Below are 19,474 nucleotides of genomic sequence, written 5' to 3' on the forward strand. Positions count from 1 at the left end.
TCATGTATTGTGTTTCCTTGCTGGCTTGATTCTAGGTGACCCTGACTCCCTCCGTATGAAGTGCAGGGAGCCGGTGGTCGTGTCCCCTCACTATTATAGGGTTTTCAGGTGTCACACAGTCTTAGGTACGTGGGCATGCAATCGTCTACCTCTGAGACCCTTGTATGTGCTTAGCAGTCAGGGTGAGCTCTTAGGGTTTTATAGGGGTCACCTATATGCTCCTTAGTTTGGGATCAAGCCAGTCGGATGTTTATTCATAACTTCCAGCTATCTGCAACATCATCCCTGACAGCCTGGCTCTGCTTCATCCTTCTATCCTGCTACCTCCTGTTCAAGACTCCAGTGCTTCCTGTGTTCAAGGCCTTGTCTCTGCCATTGGATTCCAGCTGTATTCCACTAGTATTGTGACAGAATACTCAAGCCTAAAATGGAGTCCGCCGGGACTGGGAGTTCAGAGGTTCGCATTAAGCAACTGCATACTGCTATGGCTAATATGCGCACCGAGATGCAGACTTTAAAAAATAAAGGACAGACTTCCCACAACATCCAAATTTATTGACAAACGATTCACGAGCTACGTGGTACCGTGCAGACATTATCCAACCGGATAGTCCACTTGGAGAATCAAGTTTCTGTACCACCCGCTATAGTGCCTGCAATGACCCCTAAGTTACCACTATTCAGATTTGGCGGAGACCGCAACAAATTCCGGGGGTTCCTTAATCAATGTAGGCTATACTTTGATGCAAATTCAGCTCAGTTTCCTACTGATAGATCTAAAGTCCTATGTATTATTATGCTGCTAACACATAAAGCCATTGCCTGGGCTGGTCCGTTGATTGAGACTCAAGACGCCCGGCTAAATCACTTAGAGGACTTTATCGATGCCATGAGTCAAATGTTTGATGATCCCAATCGAGGTGCTACAGCTGAAGCAGCATTACTAGCATTGCGCCAGGGCAGACGCCCTGTCACAGAGTATGCAATGGATTTCAAGAGGTGGGCTGTCGACACCGATTGGAACAACGCAGCGAAAATGTATTTTTTTTAGGAAAGGACTATGCAGCGCATTAAAAGATAAACTTGCCCGTGCGGAGGTCCCTTTAGGTTTGGTTGCCTTTATTAACCATTGCATTCGTATCGATACCCAACTGTCTTAATGACGACAAGAGAGATGGGCTACCTTGAATTATGATATTAAGCAGTCCCCCTCTTTCCCTGTCTCCATTTCCAAGGAAACATTTACAAAGAATCAGGAAGTGAGCCTATGCAAGTAGATTCCATACTAAGATGTGAAAACGTTGATCGAAGGGAGCACAGGCTCCGGGAATGTCTATGCTTTTACTGTGGAAAGTCTGACCACTTCCTTATCAACTGCCCTAGCCGTCCACGGATGTTGGTGGCAGCTATTACAGATTCAGACTTTTCAGATGGAGAATCAATTGCTTCTGAAACAGAATTATCTGAGAAAGCAGTTATCTATTTCATCGGTGGCTCCTCATTAAGAAAGAGAATAAAGACTCCCATTGCTTCCTTCCGATTAAGTTCCTGATTAATTCTCAGTGGATATCCACCTCTGCTATGGTGGACTCCGGGGCTAGTGGCAATTTCATGGACCTTTCTTTTGCTCAAATGCATGAAGTTAAATTTTAGAAAAAACTCTCACCAGTGGTAATGGAGACCTTAGATGGATTTCCACTGAGCTAAGGGCCAGTGGATCAAGAGACAGAACCACTTGAAATCATTATAACACCCCATCACTGTGAAGTCCTATTGTTTCTATTGATCTCTTCTCCACGTTTCCCTGTTATTCTAGGCCTACCCGGGTTGCAAGCACAGAACCCTGTTATCAACTGGGAAACCGAAGAAATAAGCTTCCCAGCGGAGGATGTTTTCTTGACAGCTCAGTCTGAACAAGGTTCAGAAAATCCAGCTCAAGATAATAAGATAATAGAGTTACCCTCTGTATACAAGGAGTTTGCGATAAACAAAAGGCGGACAAGCCCCCCCCACACCGACCCTACAATTGTCCTATAGAATTGCTTCCTGGTGCATCTATACCTTTTGGAAACATCTACCCTTTGGCAGGCCCTGAGCTAAAAGCCCTCAAGGACTACATAGAAGAAAATCGGGCTACGGGGTTTATCCGCCCATCTTCCTAACTGGCGGGGCTCCCATATTCTTTGTTAGGAAGAAGGTTGGTTCTCTAAGACCCTGCATTGATTACCGAGAACTTAACAAAATGACAATCAAAAACCATTATCCTTTACCATTGATCCCCGAGCTTTTGGAGAGAGTGCGACATGCAAAAAGTTTTACCAAGTTAGATCTGCGAGGCGCCTATAACTTGCTCCGTATCAGATGAATGGAAAACTGTTTTTAGGTCACATTACGGACATTTCGAATATCTTGTTATGCCTTTTGGTCTTTGCAATGCACCGAACACTTTTCAACATCTCGTCAATGATATCTACAGAGATCTTCTGGAACAGTTCGTAGTCATCTATTTGGACGATATCTTGATCTTCTCTAACGCTATAGAAGAACTTCAGAGACATGTGAGACTTATTTTGGAACGTCTAAGAAAGAATCAACTTTACATTAAGATTGAAAAATGTGAATTTCACCAGACTGAGATCCAAATCCTTGGCTATATAATAATTTCACCTCATGGTCTACACATGGACTCTAGCAAGATTAAAGCAATAGTAGACTGGCCTACCCCCAGGAGCATAAAAGAAGTTCAATGTTTCATAGGTTTTGCCAATTTTTATAGACTCTTCATAAAAAATTTCTCAGAAAAAATTACTCCTATTACACAGTTGACTAAGAAAAAAAAATGCTTTTGTCTGGTCTCCCTAAACACAGGAATCCTTTTGTCTCCTAAAATCCAAGTTCACTACAGCCCCTGTATTAGTTGATCTCGACCCAGAACTCGCCTTCATTGTGTAAGTAGATGCTTCAGACTGTGCTATATGGGCTATTCTGTCTCAGAGAACGGGAGACAAGGGTTTATTGCATCCGTGCGCTTTTTTCTCCCAACGTTTATCCCCTGCTAAAAAAAATTATAATGTGGGGAATAAAGAACTGTTAGCTATCATTGCAGCTTTTAAGCAATTGAATCATCATCTTCAAGGAACCTCACAGCAAATAGAAGTTCTGACTGATCACTGTAATTTGGAATTCGTTAGATCTGCCAGATGTCTATCCCCCTCGCCAAATTCGTTGGAGTCTCTTCCTCAATCAATTCAACTTCGTAATCTCGTACAGGCCCGGTTCCCGTAACGGCAAGGCAGATGCTCTATCTAGAATCTTTTCCAATGATTCCACTTCTACGATTCCGCCCAAGACCATTGTTCCTGAGTCTAATTTCGTGGGAGTAATCCATAATAAGGACTTGCTTAAAGAGATAAAAGCGGACTACAGTTGCAAGAAAAAGTATGTGAACCCTTTTGAATGATATGGATTTCTGCACAAATTGGTCATAAAATGTGATCTGATCTTCATCTAAGTCACAACAATAGACAATCACAGTCTTCTTAAGCTAATAACACCCAAATAATTAAATGTTACCATGTTTTTATTGAACACACCATGTAAACATTCACAGTGCAGGTGTAAAAAGTATGTGAACCCCTAGACTAATGACATCTCCAAGAGTTAATTGGAGTGAGGTGTCAGCCAACTGGAGTCCAATCAATGAGATGAGATTGGAGGTGTTGGTTACAGCTGCCCTGCCCTATAAAAAACACACACCAGTTCTGGGTTTGCTTTTCACAAGAAGCATTGCCTGATGTGAATGATGCCTCACACAAAAGAGCTCTCAGAAGACCTACGATTAAGAATTGTTGACTTGCAAAAAGCTGGAAAGGGTTATAAAAGTATCTCCAAAAGCCTTGCTGTTCATCAGTCCACGGTAAGACAAATTGTCTATAAATGGAGAAAGTTCAGCACTGCTGCTACTCTCCCTAGGAGTGGTCGTCCTGTAAAGATGACTGCAAGAGCACAGCGCAGACTGCTCAATGAGGTGAAGAAGAATCCTAGAGTGTCAGTTAAAGACTTACAAAAGTCTCTGGCATATGCTAACATCCCTGTCAGCGAATCTACGATACGTAAAACACTAAACAAGAATGGATTTCATGGGAGGATACCACAGAGGAAGCCACTGCTGTCCAAAAAAAACATTGCTGCACATTTACAGTTTGCACAAGAGCACCTGGATGTTCCACAGCAGTACTGGCAAAATATTCTGTGGACAGATGAAACCAAAGTTGAGTTGTTTGGAAGAAACACAGAACACTATGTGTGAAGAAAAAAAGGCACAGCACACCAACATCAAAACCTCATCCCAACTGTGAAGTATGGTGGTGGGGGCATCATGGTTTGGAGCTGCTTTGCTGCGTCAGGGCCTGGACGGATTGCTATCATGAAAGGAAAAATGAATTCCCAAGTTTATCAAGACATTTTGCAGGAGAACTTAAGGCCATCTGTCCACCAGCTGAAGCTCAACAGAAGATGGGTGTTGCAACAGGACAACAACCCAAAGCATAGAAGTAAATCAACAACAGAATGGCTTAAACAGAAGAAAATACGCCTTCTGGAGTGGCCCAGTCAGAGTCCTGACCTCAACCCAATTGAGATGCTGTGGCATGACCTCAAGAAAGCGATTCACACCAGACATCCCAAGAATATTGCTGAACTGAAGCAGTTCTGTAAAGAGGAATGGTCAATAATTACTCCTTACCGTTGTGAACGTCTGATCTGCAACTACAGAAAACGTTTGGTTAAAGTTATTGCTGCCAAAGGAGGTTCAACCAGTTATTAAATCCAAGGGTTCACATACTTTTTCCACCTGCAATGTGAATGTTTACATTGTATGTTCAATAAAAACATGGTAACATTTAATTCTTTGTGTGTTATTAGTTTAAGCAGATTGTGATTGTCTATTGTTGTGACTTAGATGAAGATCAGATCACATTTTATGACCAATTTGTGCAGAAATACATATCATTCCAAAGGGTTCACATACTTTTTCTTGCAACTGTATGACACCGACTCCTTGCTGTCTTGACCACCTGATGATGTGTATTTGGTGCTTAAGAACAAGGTGTGGACCCATGGGCAGCAGCTATATATACCCGAAACAATAAGACTGAAAATTCTAAAATTAGTCCATGATTCCAAGATCGTGGGTCACAAAAGACACTGGAATTTTTATCCCGTTTATTTTGGTGGCCCAATTATCAACAGGATGTAAAGAAATATGTCATGTGACGTTTGTGCTAGATGCAAGACCCCACGTTCTTCACCCATGGGGTTATTACAGCCTTTGTCGGTCCCCTCTCGTCCCTGGGGTTCTATTTCCATAGACTTTATCGTAGATCTACCTACCTCTAAAGGAAAAAACACAATTTTGGTAGTAGTTGAGCGGCTCACCAAGGCTGCACATTTCATTACATGTACCGGCCTACCCTCTGCTAAAGATACTGCTGACCTTGTAGTTCAGAATGTGTTTCATTTTCATGGAGTTCCTGATGAAGTTATCTCGGATCGAGGGGTGCAGTTTACATCAAAATTTTCGTGTAGTTTTTGCACAGCACTTGGGATCATGGGTGTAGGAACCCCAATTAATCTGGGGGGGACAGCATTTTTGCTCGCCGGGTATATTCTTATTCAGTAAACTGCGGGTTGTTTATATCGTTAAATTTTAAGTGTGTGTGTGTGAAGATACAAGCGGCACTTCTGCTCTCAGTGATGCGGTGCGCGTGTCCCGGAGAAGATCCACAGATAGTTGTATAGTAAGGACCAGCACTCGCTCTAATAGTAATTTCAAGTAGATTTAATGGTCACATACAAGTGATAAGTGACGCGTTTCGGCTACTGTGAGCCTTTGTCAAACGTAATGGATACAAGTTGCAAACAATTTAAATAGCCCTCGGTGGAGCCGGAAATGACATCAGGTTACCATGACAACGTTGTAAACAGAGGACACAACCATGCAGAGATAATGATTAAACAAGTGGATGAACAGATAACTATCATTGCTTAACAGGGCACCATGCTTTGCAGTGCTACATTCTATTGATCATCATAATATTATTATAGTATAATGTTCCATACTGGATGCTAGAAACTGTACCAAACTTATACAGAAGAAAAAAGGAAAAAAAGAACATAATTAATTCTCAGTGCACCATGCTTTACAGTGCCACATTTTGCTAAACCTTATATAATGATGTAAAATACTGAATTCAGAGGTGCTACAATTTTGCGTGGTAAACTTACGCCCTGATCAAGCACTAAATGACATGGATTGGAGTCAAGTTCTCTGTGAAAGAAAGAAAGAGGGAACATGTTGAAAGGGTTACTGCACACTGTAACTTACAGAAAACTATTTAAATCATAATCACGATTTAACCCCTTAGGTTCTAGGGTTTGGAGGCGATGAATCCAAAAGGCTTCTCTTTTTTTGAGCATTTTACACCTGTCTCCTCCTCTCCGGGCAGTGATACGCGCTCTATTATCTGGAGGCGCAGCCGGGAGATGGCATGTCGGTGTTTCTCAAAATGATATGGGATGGGGAGTAGTAGATTTTTCTTTCTAATGGTAGATTTATGTTTGCAGAAACGGTCTTTCATCCTCATGGAGGTCTCACCGACATACACAAGTCCACAGGGACACTTCAAGAGATAGACCACGAAATTGCTATTACAGGTAAAGAAGCCATTTATTTTAAATTTTTCCCCTGTGTACGGGTGGGTGAAGTGTTCTCCTTTAATGGCACTAGAGCAGTGTATACATTGAAGGCATGGATATGTCCCATTCTTGGGTGTTGAGAGGGTGGCCTGGCGCAGGGTATGTCTGTCGCTACCTACATCAGCCCTGACTAAGATGTCTCGAATATTTTTACACCTTTGGTAGCATATCATAGGTGGAGATTGGAATTCCGTGACATTGGGGTAAGCTCTGCTGAGAATACTCCAATGTTTATTGAGGATAGTCCTGCATTTATTGACCCAAGGGTCGGTATTTCACCACAAAGGGAACTCGTGGCTGTTTATCACTAGTAGTGGTGGAGCTGTCTTTAGGTGGTTTCGCCTGTTGTGTATTTAATAGGTCTTGCGGATAACCTCTGTTACAAAATTTATCTAGCATTTCTTCCTGACGCGCCGTTCTCATGTCGGTGTCGGACACTATCCTGTTCACTCTCTGGAGTTGTGAATAGGGGAGTGATTTGTTGACCGCAGGAGGACGGTTACTGGTGAAGTGCAGCAGACTGGTGCGGTCAGTATTCTTGGTGTACAGGTCTGTGTGTATCTGCCCCTTCTCATCCTTTATAACCCATGTGTCCAGGAAATAGATTTTAGACACATCTGAATGCACGGCGAACTGCAGCTCCTTCCACACAGAGTTGATGTACTGCATGAATTGTTCGAGGGTTCGAATGTCTCCCAGCCACACGCAAATAGGATAGTGTCTGACACCAATATGAAAACAGCCCGTCAGGAAGAAATGCTAGATAAATTTTGTAACAGAGGTTATCCGCAAGACCTATTAAATACACAACAGGCGAAACCGCCTAAAGACAGCTCCACCACTACTAGTGATAAACAGCCACGAGTTCCCTTCGTGGTGAAATACCACCCTTGGATCAATAAATGCAGGACTGACCTCAACAAACATTGGAGTATTCTCAGCAGAGCTTACCCCAATGTTACGGAATTTCAATCCCCACCTATGATATGCTACAAAAGGTGCAAAAATATTCGAGACATCCTAGTCAGGGCTGATGTAGGTAGCGACAGACACCCTCTACGCCAGGCCACGCTCTCAACACCCAAGAATGGGACATATCCATGCCTTCAATGTATACACTGCTCTAGTGCCATTAAAGGAGAACACTTCACCCACCCGTACACAGGGGAAACATGTAAAATAAATGGCTTCTTTACCTGTAATAGCAATTTCGTGGTCTATCTCTTGAAGTGTCCCTGTGGTCTTGTGTATGTCGGTGAGACCTCCATGAGGGTGAAAGACCGTTTCTGCAAACATAAATCTACTATTAGAAAGAAAAATCTATTACTTCCCATTCCGTATCATTTTGAGAAACACCGACATGCCATCTCCCGGCTGCGCCTCCAGATAATAGAGCGCGTGTCACTGCCCCGGAGAGGAGGAGACGGGTGTAAGATGCTCAGAAAACGAGAAGCCTTTTGGATTCATCGCCTCCAAACCCTAGAACCAAAGGGATTAAATCGTGATTATGATTTAAATAGTTTTCTGTAAGTTACAGTGTGCAGTAACCCTCTCAACATGTTCCCTCTTTCTTTCTTTCTTTCTTTCTTTCACAGAGAACTTGACTCCAACCCATGTCATTTAGTGCTTGATCAGGGCGTAAGTTTACCACGCAAAATTGTAGCACCTCTGAATTCAGTATTTTACATCATTATATAAGGTTTAGCAAAATGTGGCACTGTAAAGCATGGTGCACTGAGAATTAATTATGTTCTTTTTTTCCTTTTTTCTTCTGTATAAGTTTGGTACAGTTTCTAGCATCCAGTATGGAACATTATACTATAATAATATTATGATGATCAATAGAATGTAGCACTGCAAAGCATGGTGCCCTGTTAAGCAATGATAGTTATCTGTTCATCCACTTGTTTAATCATTATCTCTGCATTGTTGTGTCCTCTGTTTACAACGTTGTCATGGTAACCTGATGTCATTTCCGGCTCCACCGCGGGCTATTTAAATTGTTTGCAACTTGTATCCATTACGTTTGACAAAGGCTCACAGTAGCCGAAACGCGTCACTTATCACTTGTATGTGACCATTAAATCTACTTGAAATTACTATTAGAGCGAGTGCTGGTCCTTACTATACAACTGTTATGTACTGCTGACATCAGCCCATCGCTAATGTCAGTCAGCTACATAACGTAACGTTTTTTCTGATGATTGACAGATTCTGAAACCTGTTTAAATGGTTTCTACCACCAGAAATACCGTTATGTAGCTGACTGATATAGCGATGCGCCAATGTCAGCACTACTTAACAGTATGTTTCTAACATTAGTCCCTGCAGACATTTTTGCTAAAAAAACACTTGTATAATATGCTAATGGGCCTCTAGGTGCTATGTGGGCGTAAAATCAGCACCTAGAGGCTCCGTCCGCTCACCCATTATCCCGCCCAGGTCCAGTGTTGTGCGCGCCCCGCTCCTCTTGATTGATGGCACGGTCCGCCGCATCGCTGCCGAAATCCCGCGCCTGCGCCGTTCACTTCTGTCTTCGGCGCAGTGAGTGAATGATGCGGTCCTGGTGCCGGATTCCTCACTGCGCCTGCGCTGACTACGTCACAGTGAGGAATCCGGCATCAGGAGAGCGGCCTTCACTCACTGCGCCGAAGACAGAAGTGAACGGCGCAGGCGCGGGATTTTGTCAACGCTGCGGCGGACCGTGCCATCAATCAAGAGGAGCGGGGCGGGCAGAACAGGGGACCTGGGCGGGATAATGGGTGAGTGGACGGAGCCTCTAGGTGCTGATTTTACGCCCACATAGCACCTAGAGGCTCATTAGCATATAATAAAAGTGCTTTTTTAGCAAAAACGGCTGCAGGGACTAAACTAATGTTAGAAACATACTGTTATGTAGTGCTGACATTAGCGCATCGCTATATCAGTCAGCTACATAACGGTATTTCTGGTGGTAGAAGCTCTTTAAACACTGTTACATTACACACTTCAAATGTTTTATATACCTTTTTAGAAGTGTCTAGGACAGGTGTCAGGACTGTCTTGGTCACTCTGCAGGCAGGGCACAGTGGGCACTGGGCTGGGCACTACTTGGGCAGGCTGCTGGAGCTGGACTGGAGTCTGGAGAAGAAGAATGATTTCAATTCTCCCTCCCTGCCCCTCTCCCTGATGTCACTTCCTGTGTGGACCTGACTTCCTTATCAGAGAGAAGGAGGGAGGGACTGGGAGGCAGAGGAGGAGCGAGGAGGAGGAGCGAGCAGTTCGGAGACTGAACAGTGAGTTAACCACTGCACTGCCTGGCTCTGGCAGCCGCATCACTGACTGTGAGGAGGAGGGAGGAGGGGGAGGCTCGGGAGCGCAGCTCAGCTGATCACCCGGCCACCGCAGAAGTGAGTGACTGACAGCTTTAAATATGCGATCGGAGTCTCGGACGGGTGGCAACCCTGGAGCCTGGGGGGGATTTAACCAAATCTGTCCCCCCCGCATTATTTCCTGGGGGGGATCCGTCCCCCCCGTCCCCCCCGCTTCCTACGCCCATGCTTGGGATTGATATTAATCTATCAACCACCTTTCACCAACAATCTAATGAACAAACTGAACGCACAAATCAGACACTGGAACAGTATCTTCGATGCTATATCTGCCATTTACAAGATGATTGGGTCGATCTGCTTCCAACTCCCAAAATGCCTCAACTAAGCAAACTCCTTTCTTTGCAAATTTGGGGTATCATCCAAATATTCTTTCCAAACTCCCCACTGTTTCACCTATTCCAGCAGTCGCGGAAAGGATCTCTGCATTACAGCAAAATTTAGTACTAAAAGGAACATTAGAGAGGGCTCAAAAAAATTACAAGAAGGCGGCAGATACATTTCGTAGACCAGCACCAATCTTTAAAGTGGGGGATAAAGTATAGTTTACCACCAGAAATTTGAAACTTAAGGTTCCTTCACCATAACTATGACAGAAGTTTGTTGGGCCTTATAAGATTATCGGGATAATTAGTCCTGTAGCTGTTCGTCTCAAACTCCCACGATTTTTGAAGATTCATCCTGTTTTTCATGTGTCTCTATTAAAGCCTGCCGTGCCCAACCCTTTTCCGGGACGTGTCCCCCCTCCTCCCGATGCGGTTGACATAGATGGGCAAGAACAGTTTGTTGTAGAGAAAATCTTAGACTCAGGAACCACCTACAATACCTCATTAAGTGGCAGGGTTATGGGTCTGCAGAGAATTCTTGGGAAACTGTGAGTTACATTAATGCTCCCCGACTGATCAAACAGTTTCATCAAAGACATCCTGGGAGAGCGAGTCAGGTCTCGTCCAGAGGCCTCTGTTGAGGTGGGAGTAATGTCAGGAATCATCCTGCTATGTCTGTTTAGTTCAGATTGTCTTGCCCTCAAGTTTTCCCTCAGTTAAGATGGTGGATTGTGTCTCAGCTGGGTGCCATCTTCCTGTTTCACATTTAAACCTCTCAAGCCTGTTACTAATTGCTTGAGTATTGTGTTTGAGCTCCTGCCTGTGCAGTCCTCTCGCTTGGAACTTGCTCTCCGGTTTGTTCCTCCTCCTTGCGGTTTACCCTGCTACCTCCTGTTGCCGACCCGGATTGCCTGACTACGTTCCTGTGCCGCCTGCCATGACACATTGCTCATCTGACCTCGGCTCTGCTTCATCCTTCAATCCTGCATTGTTGCTACTGGTAACGGATCCGCCTGCCTGGCTCTGCTTTATCCTTCTATCCTGCTACCTCCTGTTCAAGACTCCGGTGCTTCCTGTGTTCAGGCATTGTCCCTGCCATTGGATTCCACTAGTATCGTGACAGGGGCACTATTTGCTGGGCGCAGTTATTTTAGGGCACTGTGTGCCAATAATTATTGAAGGGCACTATCTGCATGGTACTACTATTATCAGGGGGTTTATCTGTTTCTGCAGTATAGTATTGGGGAGCACAGCGGCACAGTATTGGGGGTGGTAGGATGATTTGTCCAGAAGATGGGAGGATGATGGAAAAGTAGTAAACTAAGATTTTGTTTGTCAAACTGCAGAGATGAGAAATGGCTGAAAAATGGCGGTCTGGTCTGAAAGGAGAAGATGAGGAAAGAGAACATCTACATCAAAGAGACGTCACTGGATGTAAGAGGTATGTGGCTCTGTATTACCCTGTATGTAGGGGTGGATGGAAGGGTTAGTAGTACTGTACTATCTGCACATTGTAAAAAATAAATAAAGTTATTTGCTAAATACTATATATTTGTGTCAGAAGTTGATACAGCCATTTTATTTGATACTTTTGTGCTGATTCTTTTTTTTCTTCTCTATATTAAGGGACACTAAAATCACCAAAACCACAACAGCTAAACGTAGTAGTTCTGGTGTCTATAGCATGTCTCTGAAAGGTTTTTATTGTAAACACTGCATTTTCAGAAAAAAGGCAGTATTTACATCACTGCCAAAGAACACCTCTAGTGGCCACTCATAATTATTAAAGTTTACTACTCTACGAGGTGTGTGGATTTTTTTTTTGGTGTGTGTGTTGTGGTGGAGGGCGTGATTGCATGCTAGGGTGTGGGAAGTCGGGATCCAGGGGGCCCAAGTAAATTCTTGCCCAGGGTCCAATCAATAATCAAAACGGCCCTGTCTCCGACGTATAGGCTATGATGGGCCTCGGGCAGGTAGGGGCGTTTTACCGACCTGCGTCCCACAAAGAGTTCTTCGCCATCTTCATCATCCGCCAGGAAACCACTGCCTCTTTCAACGGAGAACCACAGTACGGTGCCTCGACGTCGTTCTAGCTGTGGATCCCCCGGCTGTGGGTTGTCTAGGACATGGATCACCTAGTCCTCAATGCTTTTTTTGTAATACCACATCATCTGGGTGTGGGCCGTAACTTCTGGCGGGACTATGGGGTTCAATTGGGAAAAAGAACCACTCTTCCTGGGTGGCGAAGTAGACGCTCCGGCCGCCTCCACTGCACCAGCCGACATGGCGGACACCTCGGGCTTTCGTTCCGGGTTCCGCTGTACTTGGGAAAGCCGTACTTCTTCCAGGGCAGCTTACATTTCGGGCTCATCGCCCCAGACCATCTCTCCCCAGTTAGGCCTGAGAGGTCGCACCATCTTGTCTTCCTCTTGGCTACTGCAAACTGGTAAGGGAGGAGGAGTCTTAGGGGTGGAGTCTTCGCTTCATGTAACTGCACTGGGCAGTTCTCGGTGGGCAGGGCTGACATTTCCCGCTCTTGGGCTGGCCTTTTTCCTGTTTTCCCGCTCTTGAGGTACAAGAAAAACATACGCCATCACAGGCAAAGATGGTGGATTAACTCCTCCTGCACCTGTCCTGCACCTGTCGCTCCGTAATAAACATAGTAAAGTCATTTTTCATGGGGTTCTCTTTAAATCTATAGGCCTTGTAGCATAAAGACACAAAGGTAAATCCTGTTTCTGACGCCAATTGCAATGGGCGCCTCCCCCAAGGGCCCTCTATGTCGCATCCCAGGTTTGATAGGAAATGCCGAGTGGTATGTTGCGGCCTAAATTGTGTCTTTATGTGTGTCACGGTGCTCCTACCTGGATACGGCTGGAACCCAGGCTTTGGCTCCCAAGCAAAAAATAGGGGAAATAATTGAGGAATAAGAGAATAACTTGAGTCCAGACCTTGAGATGAAGTTTAATGGTAGCTTTACTTGAATAAACGTTTCTCCAAACAGTTTCAGGCTTTGTCTTGGTTCCAGCAGGCTTTAGCATTAAACTGGCAGGCAAACTCAACTCTACTATATCTTTCTCTCACTCTGCTGTACTGACAGGCTGGCTGTATAACTCAGCTTCTTCTGTATGCTGCACTTCTTCTCTGACTCTAGGTTGTGCCAGGGAACTTCCCTCCTGGCTCCTGAGGCGTCAAGCTTTAACCTCCATGGCCAGCAGAGCTTAGGGTGCTCTGGCTGGCGTGTGCACATCCAACAGAGACGTGCCCCTGCACACCCTTCCCCTAGCTGGGGGTGACCTAAGCTAAACCTAACTGGTCCCCACCCTTCCTGCAGGAAGTAGCACTAGCCCACTTCTCTCCAGAGGGGGTTTAGAATGGAATGGAAAGTTCTATTCTATCCAACTACAGCTGCTACCTGCTGGTGAGACAGAGATATAGGGAAAAAAGAAGAGGGGATTAGTCACAAACTCTCTGGTGTCTAGAGAGTCTGGGATATCCAGGCAGGGCGCCAAGAGGAACGGACCGTTAGGTGGTGATATGAGGTATCTAGGGTCCAAAATATATTTCGGATGAATACTTATTGATTTTTATTATTGTTGTTGTTCTTTTTTGTATATATTTATTAATATATTTTTTTGTGTGTAGGATGTTAGAGGCTGCCACAGGTGTAATGTCCAGATAGAATTAATCTAAAGTGGACATGGTGCATGAAGGAAGAGACAAAACAAAAGAAAAAAGGAACCTGTATGCGGCGCCAAATCCCTCAGAGGTAGTCAGCTGCTTAATTTAGAATGGTAGAACAGTGGGTAATGGAGTGTCAAAACCAGCCGTCGTCTCATTCACTATTGAAAAATCCCAGATGCTTGTGCAACCCAGCAGGGTTACTTTTAGGATTAAATAGTGATGGTGAAATGAAGGTGGTATATTAGAAATACTATATTAAAAGTAGTATATTAAAAATAGTATATTAAAAATGCCTCAGTGGGAATTTTTCAATCAAGGTATTCCCTCTAGAAAAGAGTTTTCTAAAATGCAATATTTAGAAATGGAAATTTTCAAGTAAAAAACTTTAGAGTAAGAAAACACACTTCACCCAGGAGGGGCAGGGTGGGATAAAGCACATAACACCCACTCTGCTTCCTCCTGCGCCTGGGTCGCCTAAACGATCGTCTGGAAATGAACGGCAGTCACAGCTGGAACGTCTGGTAAATTTCCTCTTTATTAGCACAGGGTAGGGTAAAGGTAAAGGTAGGCTCAACGCGTTTCGGGGTCACCAAGGATCCCCTTCATCAGGAGCATAAGTAAATTACAATCGTTCACATGTATTTATACTTAAAAAGAGCGGCAAAAACCTGTTTGCAGGGCATCGGCAGCGGGGAGAGGAAGTGATGTCACTTCCGGTATGCGTTCCAGAGTGGAGCGCATATTGGCCGGCTGAGTTTGAAATAGTTCCGGTTTGCGTTCCAGCGTGGAACGCCCCGGAACCTAGGAGGTAAGAAGGCAAGCGCTTAGAAGGAAGTGACGTGGTTCAGAGTTGTGCTCCAGCTTAGAGCGCTTGGAGCGGCTGAGTAGTGAGTTCCGGTTTGCGTTCCACAGTGGAACGCAACGCAACTAATACAAGATAAATGCAGAATAGTACAATTTCAGGAGTGATATGGGTGGCTTGTCTGGAATGGTGATAGGGGGCATATACGGTGGTGATAATGCAAGGTTTTTTACTCTAATCCTGTATATATGGGCAAGGAGGGGAGGGGGGAGAAGGGTTGGGAGAAGGGGAGGGGGTGAAATTGCACCGATTAGTTGCTCCAGAGTAAAGAGCAATTTGAAAATTACAAATAGTACAAACAGAAGTTACATATATAAATTGTATACAGATCTGTGTTCAACTGTCATTGGACCAGGAGTGTTCCGCATGAGCTTATACAGAAATTGCGCAAGAATTGTGAACAGTAAGTATTAAAAGAACACTATTAAAAAACTGTATGGTAGAAAAATTAGATAAAGAATGAATAAAAGTGGTAATACCATATATAAATAGAAAAAATAAAAATTAAAAAATAAATAAAACAGAGTGAAATGAATGTTAGTCAGACTGTGCTTTGGCCTCTCCAAAACATAACCAAGTTTTCCGATCCAAAGGAGACACATATACACATATATATACGCACACGAACACACACCTACATACACACATATATATACATATATACGCATAAAATACATACAAAGATGGATAAAAAATATAATGAAATGATAAAAAATAAATAATAAATAAAAAATAAAATAAAATAAAATATGCATTTAGTCATGTGTAGCATTGGTAAAAGATGTGATCTTTGCCAGATCCCTAATGTGCGGTTAGATGTTTTTTCGTATGTAGGGTGCTTAGAGAGATATAGACGGAAATATGTGGAAAATAGGGAAGGTCTTGTGGTGGAGGCTGTGTCTGTGCGTGTGTGCGCAGACCGTTCATGTTGGCGATGTGGGGATATAAGTAGCTTTTTCTGTGTTTTGTTTTCAACTGCATACACATACAAAAACATATGTATACATACATGAATACATATACATACATATACATAAATTTACAAATATCTCGCACCCACACTTTCTGATTATATTCTGTTCTTGGCATAGTGGTATTTAGAGGTTCCGGTTAGTAGTTTGAGTATTCGATCGATTCATTTAATCCAAAAGGTGTTAATGTATTGAGGCGATAAATCCAGTGCATTTCTTTCTGGCAAAGTTGTTGATAAGAGGTGGTTATGTGTTCTATAGGTGAAACTCTGAGTGTGGATGGGTCCTTGTTATGTTTCTCTGAGTAATGACGGGATACGCTATGGGTTAAGACGCCTCGTCTGATGTTTGAGCGGTGCTCATTCATTCTTTCTCTGACTGTTTGTGTTGTTCTGCCGACATATTTTAATTTGCAAGGACAGGTTAGTAAATATATCACATGTTTTGTTCCACAATGTAGGTCTTGTTTGATGTTCCATGTTCCACTATGGCCTTCTTTCGGTGTATTGAGAGGCAACTCTTTGGTCCCATGGGTGATCATGGTGCAACATAGGCACTTTTTGAGTTGGCATTTTCGTATCCCTATCTTACTTGTATTTTGGGTCATCCCTAGTGGTAGGATCATTTTTTGCGTCTCTAGTTTGGGACAGGACGGGGCAATTAAATTCTTTAGAGTTTTTGCTCTTCTGAATGTAAGGGACGGTTGCCTGGGTAGGGAGTCTCTTAAGATTGGATCTTTAAGAAGGATACTCCAATGTTTATTCAGAATCTGTCTGATGTTTTTATGTTTGGCATTAAAACGGGTGATTAAGTTATATTGGTATTTCTCATTGGTTGTAATTTTTTTAGGTCGAGTGGGTTGGAGGGTGACTTTTTGGTTTAGGGTGCATACCTTCTTTGCGGTGGCATTGATTAGTCCCTTCGGATAGCCTTTTTCTTTGAATCTGTTTTTGATGATGTTTAATTGTTCCCTCATTACTTGGTCATTTGAGCAGTTTCTTCTGATCCTTTTCATTTGGCCAAATGGAATGTTGTTTTTCCATTTGGAGTAATGACAGCTGGAATATTCAAGATAGCTATTCGCATCGACTTTTTTGAAATGTGTTCTGGTTGTGATTTTGTTTGAGAGTGTTTTGATGTGTATGTCTAGGAATATAGCTTCCTGAGGGTCATATTCGGAGCTGAATTGTAAGCCCCAGTTGTTGGCGTTTAGCTCCTTGATGAAATTGACTATTTCATCTTTTCCTCCATCCCAAATTAGTATAATGTCATCAATGTATCTTTTATAAAAGATGATCTGGTTGTGGGAGAGGAGGCCTAACTTTTCTTCAAAAAGGCCTACAAAAAGGTTGGCATAAGAGGGCGCAAATTTTGTCCCCATTGCTGTCCCCTTTATTTGTAGATAAAAATTTTCGTTGAAGGTAAAGAAATTGTGGTGAAGGATGAAGTGGATGGACTTGAGAATGAAATCCTTTTGAACTGAGGGCATTTCATGATCCATGGATAAAAAATGTTCGATTGCTCGGAGGCCTAAATCATGTTGTATATTGCTGTATAGAGAGCTTACATCTAATGTTACCCAATGGTAACAAACTCAGCCGGCCAATATGCGCTCCACTCTGGAACGCATACCGGAAGTGACATCACTTCCTCTCCCCGCTGCCGATGCCCTGCAAACAGGTTTTTGCCGCTCTTTTTAAGTATAAATACATGTGAACGATTGTAATTTACTTATGCTCCTGATGAAGGGGATCCTTGGTGACCCCGAAACGCGTTGAGCCTACCTTTACCTTTACCCTACCCTGTGCTAATAAAGAGGAAATTTACCAGACGTTCCAGCTGTGACTGCCGTTCATTTCCAGACGATCGTTTAGGCGACCCAGGCGCAGGAGGAAGCAGAGTGGGTGTTATGTGCTTTATCCCACCCTGCCCCTCCTGGGTGAAGTGAGTTTTCTTACTCTAAAGTTTTTTACTTGAAAATTTCCATTTCTAAATATTGCATTTTAGAAAACTCTTTTCTAGAGGGAATACCTTGATTGAAAAATTCCCACTGAGGCATTTTTAATATACTATTTTTAATATACTACTTTTAATATAGTATTTCTAATATACCACCTTCATTTCACCATCACTATTTAATCCTAAAAGTAACCCTGCTGGGTTGCACAAGCATCTGGGATTTTTCAATAGTGAATGAGACGACGGCTGGTTTTGACACTCCATTACCCACTGTTCTACCATTCTAAATTAAGCAGCTGACTACCTCTGAGGGATTTGGCGCCGCATACAGGTTCCTTTTTTCTTTTGTTTTGTCTCTTCCTTCATGCACCATGTCCACTTTAGATTAATTCTATCTGGACATTACACCTGTGGCAGCCTCTAACATCCTACACACAAAAAAATATATTAATAAATATATACAAAAAAGAACAACAACAATAATAAAAATCAATAAGTATTCATCCGAAATATATTTTGGACCCTAGATACCTCATATCACCACCTAACGGTCCGTTCCTCTTGGCGCCCTGCCTGGATATCCCAGACTCTCTAGACACCAGAGAGTTTGTGACTAATCCCCTCTTCTTTTTTCCCTATATCTCTGTCTTATATTTGTTCGGCCGATGGGTGACCAACGGCCGACCAGAGGAGCAGAGGCTGACTTAGGACGGACCTACTTTGAAAGGGATTTGCCGGATTTATTCGGAAGACTCCAAAGAGAAATCAAAAGAATGCCGACCGTAGAAGAAGTCCAAATGCCGGAGAATATCCAGTCCTGCACATGGCGGAACATCCACAAGGAACATCCACAACCCCCTACGAACTTTAAAGCGCCAGAAGGACAAAGTAAGACTTTCAAAACAACACTGTTGGGGATCGCTAAGGATTTTTTGAGGAACGAGATTGACTGGTTCTTCCTCTGTATCTATCTCCACCTCAAAATCATACCAAGAGGTTTGAGAATTTCTCTCAAACCAACCTTTGAGAGGGATCCTCTCTTTGTCAAAACATGGTTGGAAGCCAGCGATATCTGTTCTCTAAACTACATCCATCTATTAATAAATAAAAGAAGATTGATATGTAAAGATTTGGGGACACAACTCAAAAACCTCCTAGACACAAACCCCGACACACCATCAGGCCTTACCACCAATACATTAAGAATCTTTGAATACAATGAGGCCGCAAAAAAATGTAGAAAATTATTCAGGGACCTGACAGACTACCACACCAACACGATCAGATCATGGGAAAATAAACGTTCCCACCACACCGACCACCATTCACTAGTACGTCCCATCACCACACCACTCTATCCCAATACCAACTTAGCCAGCAGACCCATACCATCTCTTGCTGCTTTGAAACCATCCAGAGCCCCCCACACCGAAAAACCTTGGATTGGAGGCAGAACCTTCTACAACAAAAATCACTATAAAAATCCCAATTTCTCCCAACATAGGAAAACACCATTTCCACCAACAAAAATACATCCCCTTCTAC

This window comes from Bufo bufo, chromosome 4 (assembly GCF_905171765.1).
Source record: "Bufo bufo chromosome 4, aBufBuf1.1, whole genome shotgun sequence".
NCBI classification, from domain to species: domain Eukaryota; kingdom Metazoa; phylum Chordata; class Amphibia; order Anura; family Bufonidae; genus Bufo; species Bufo bufo.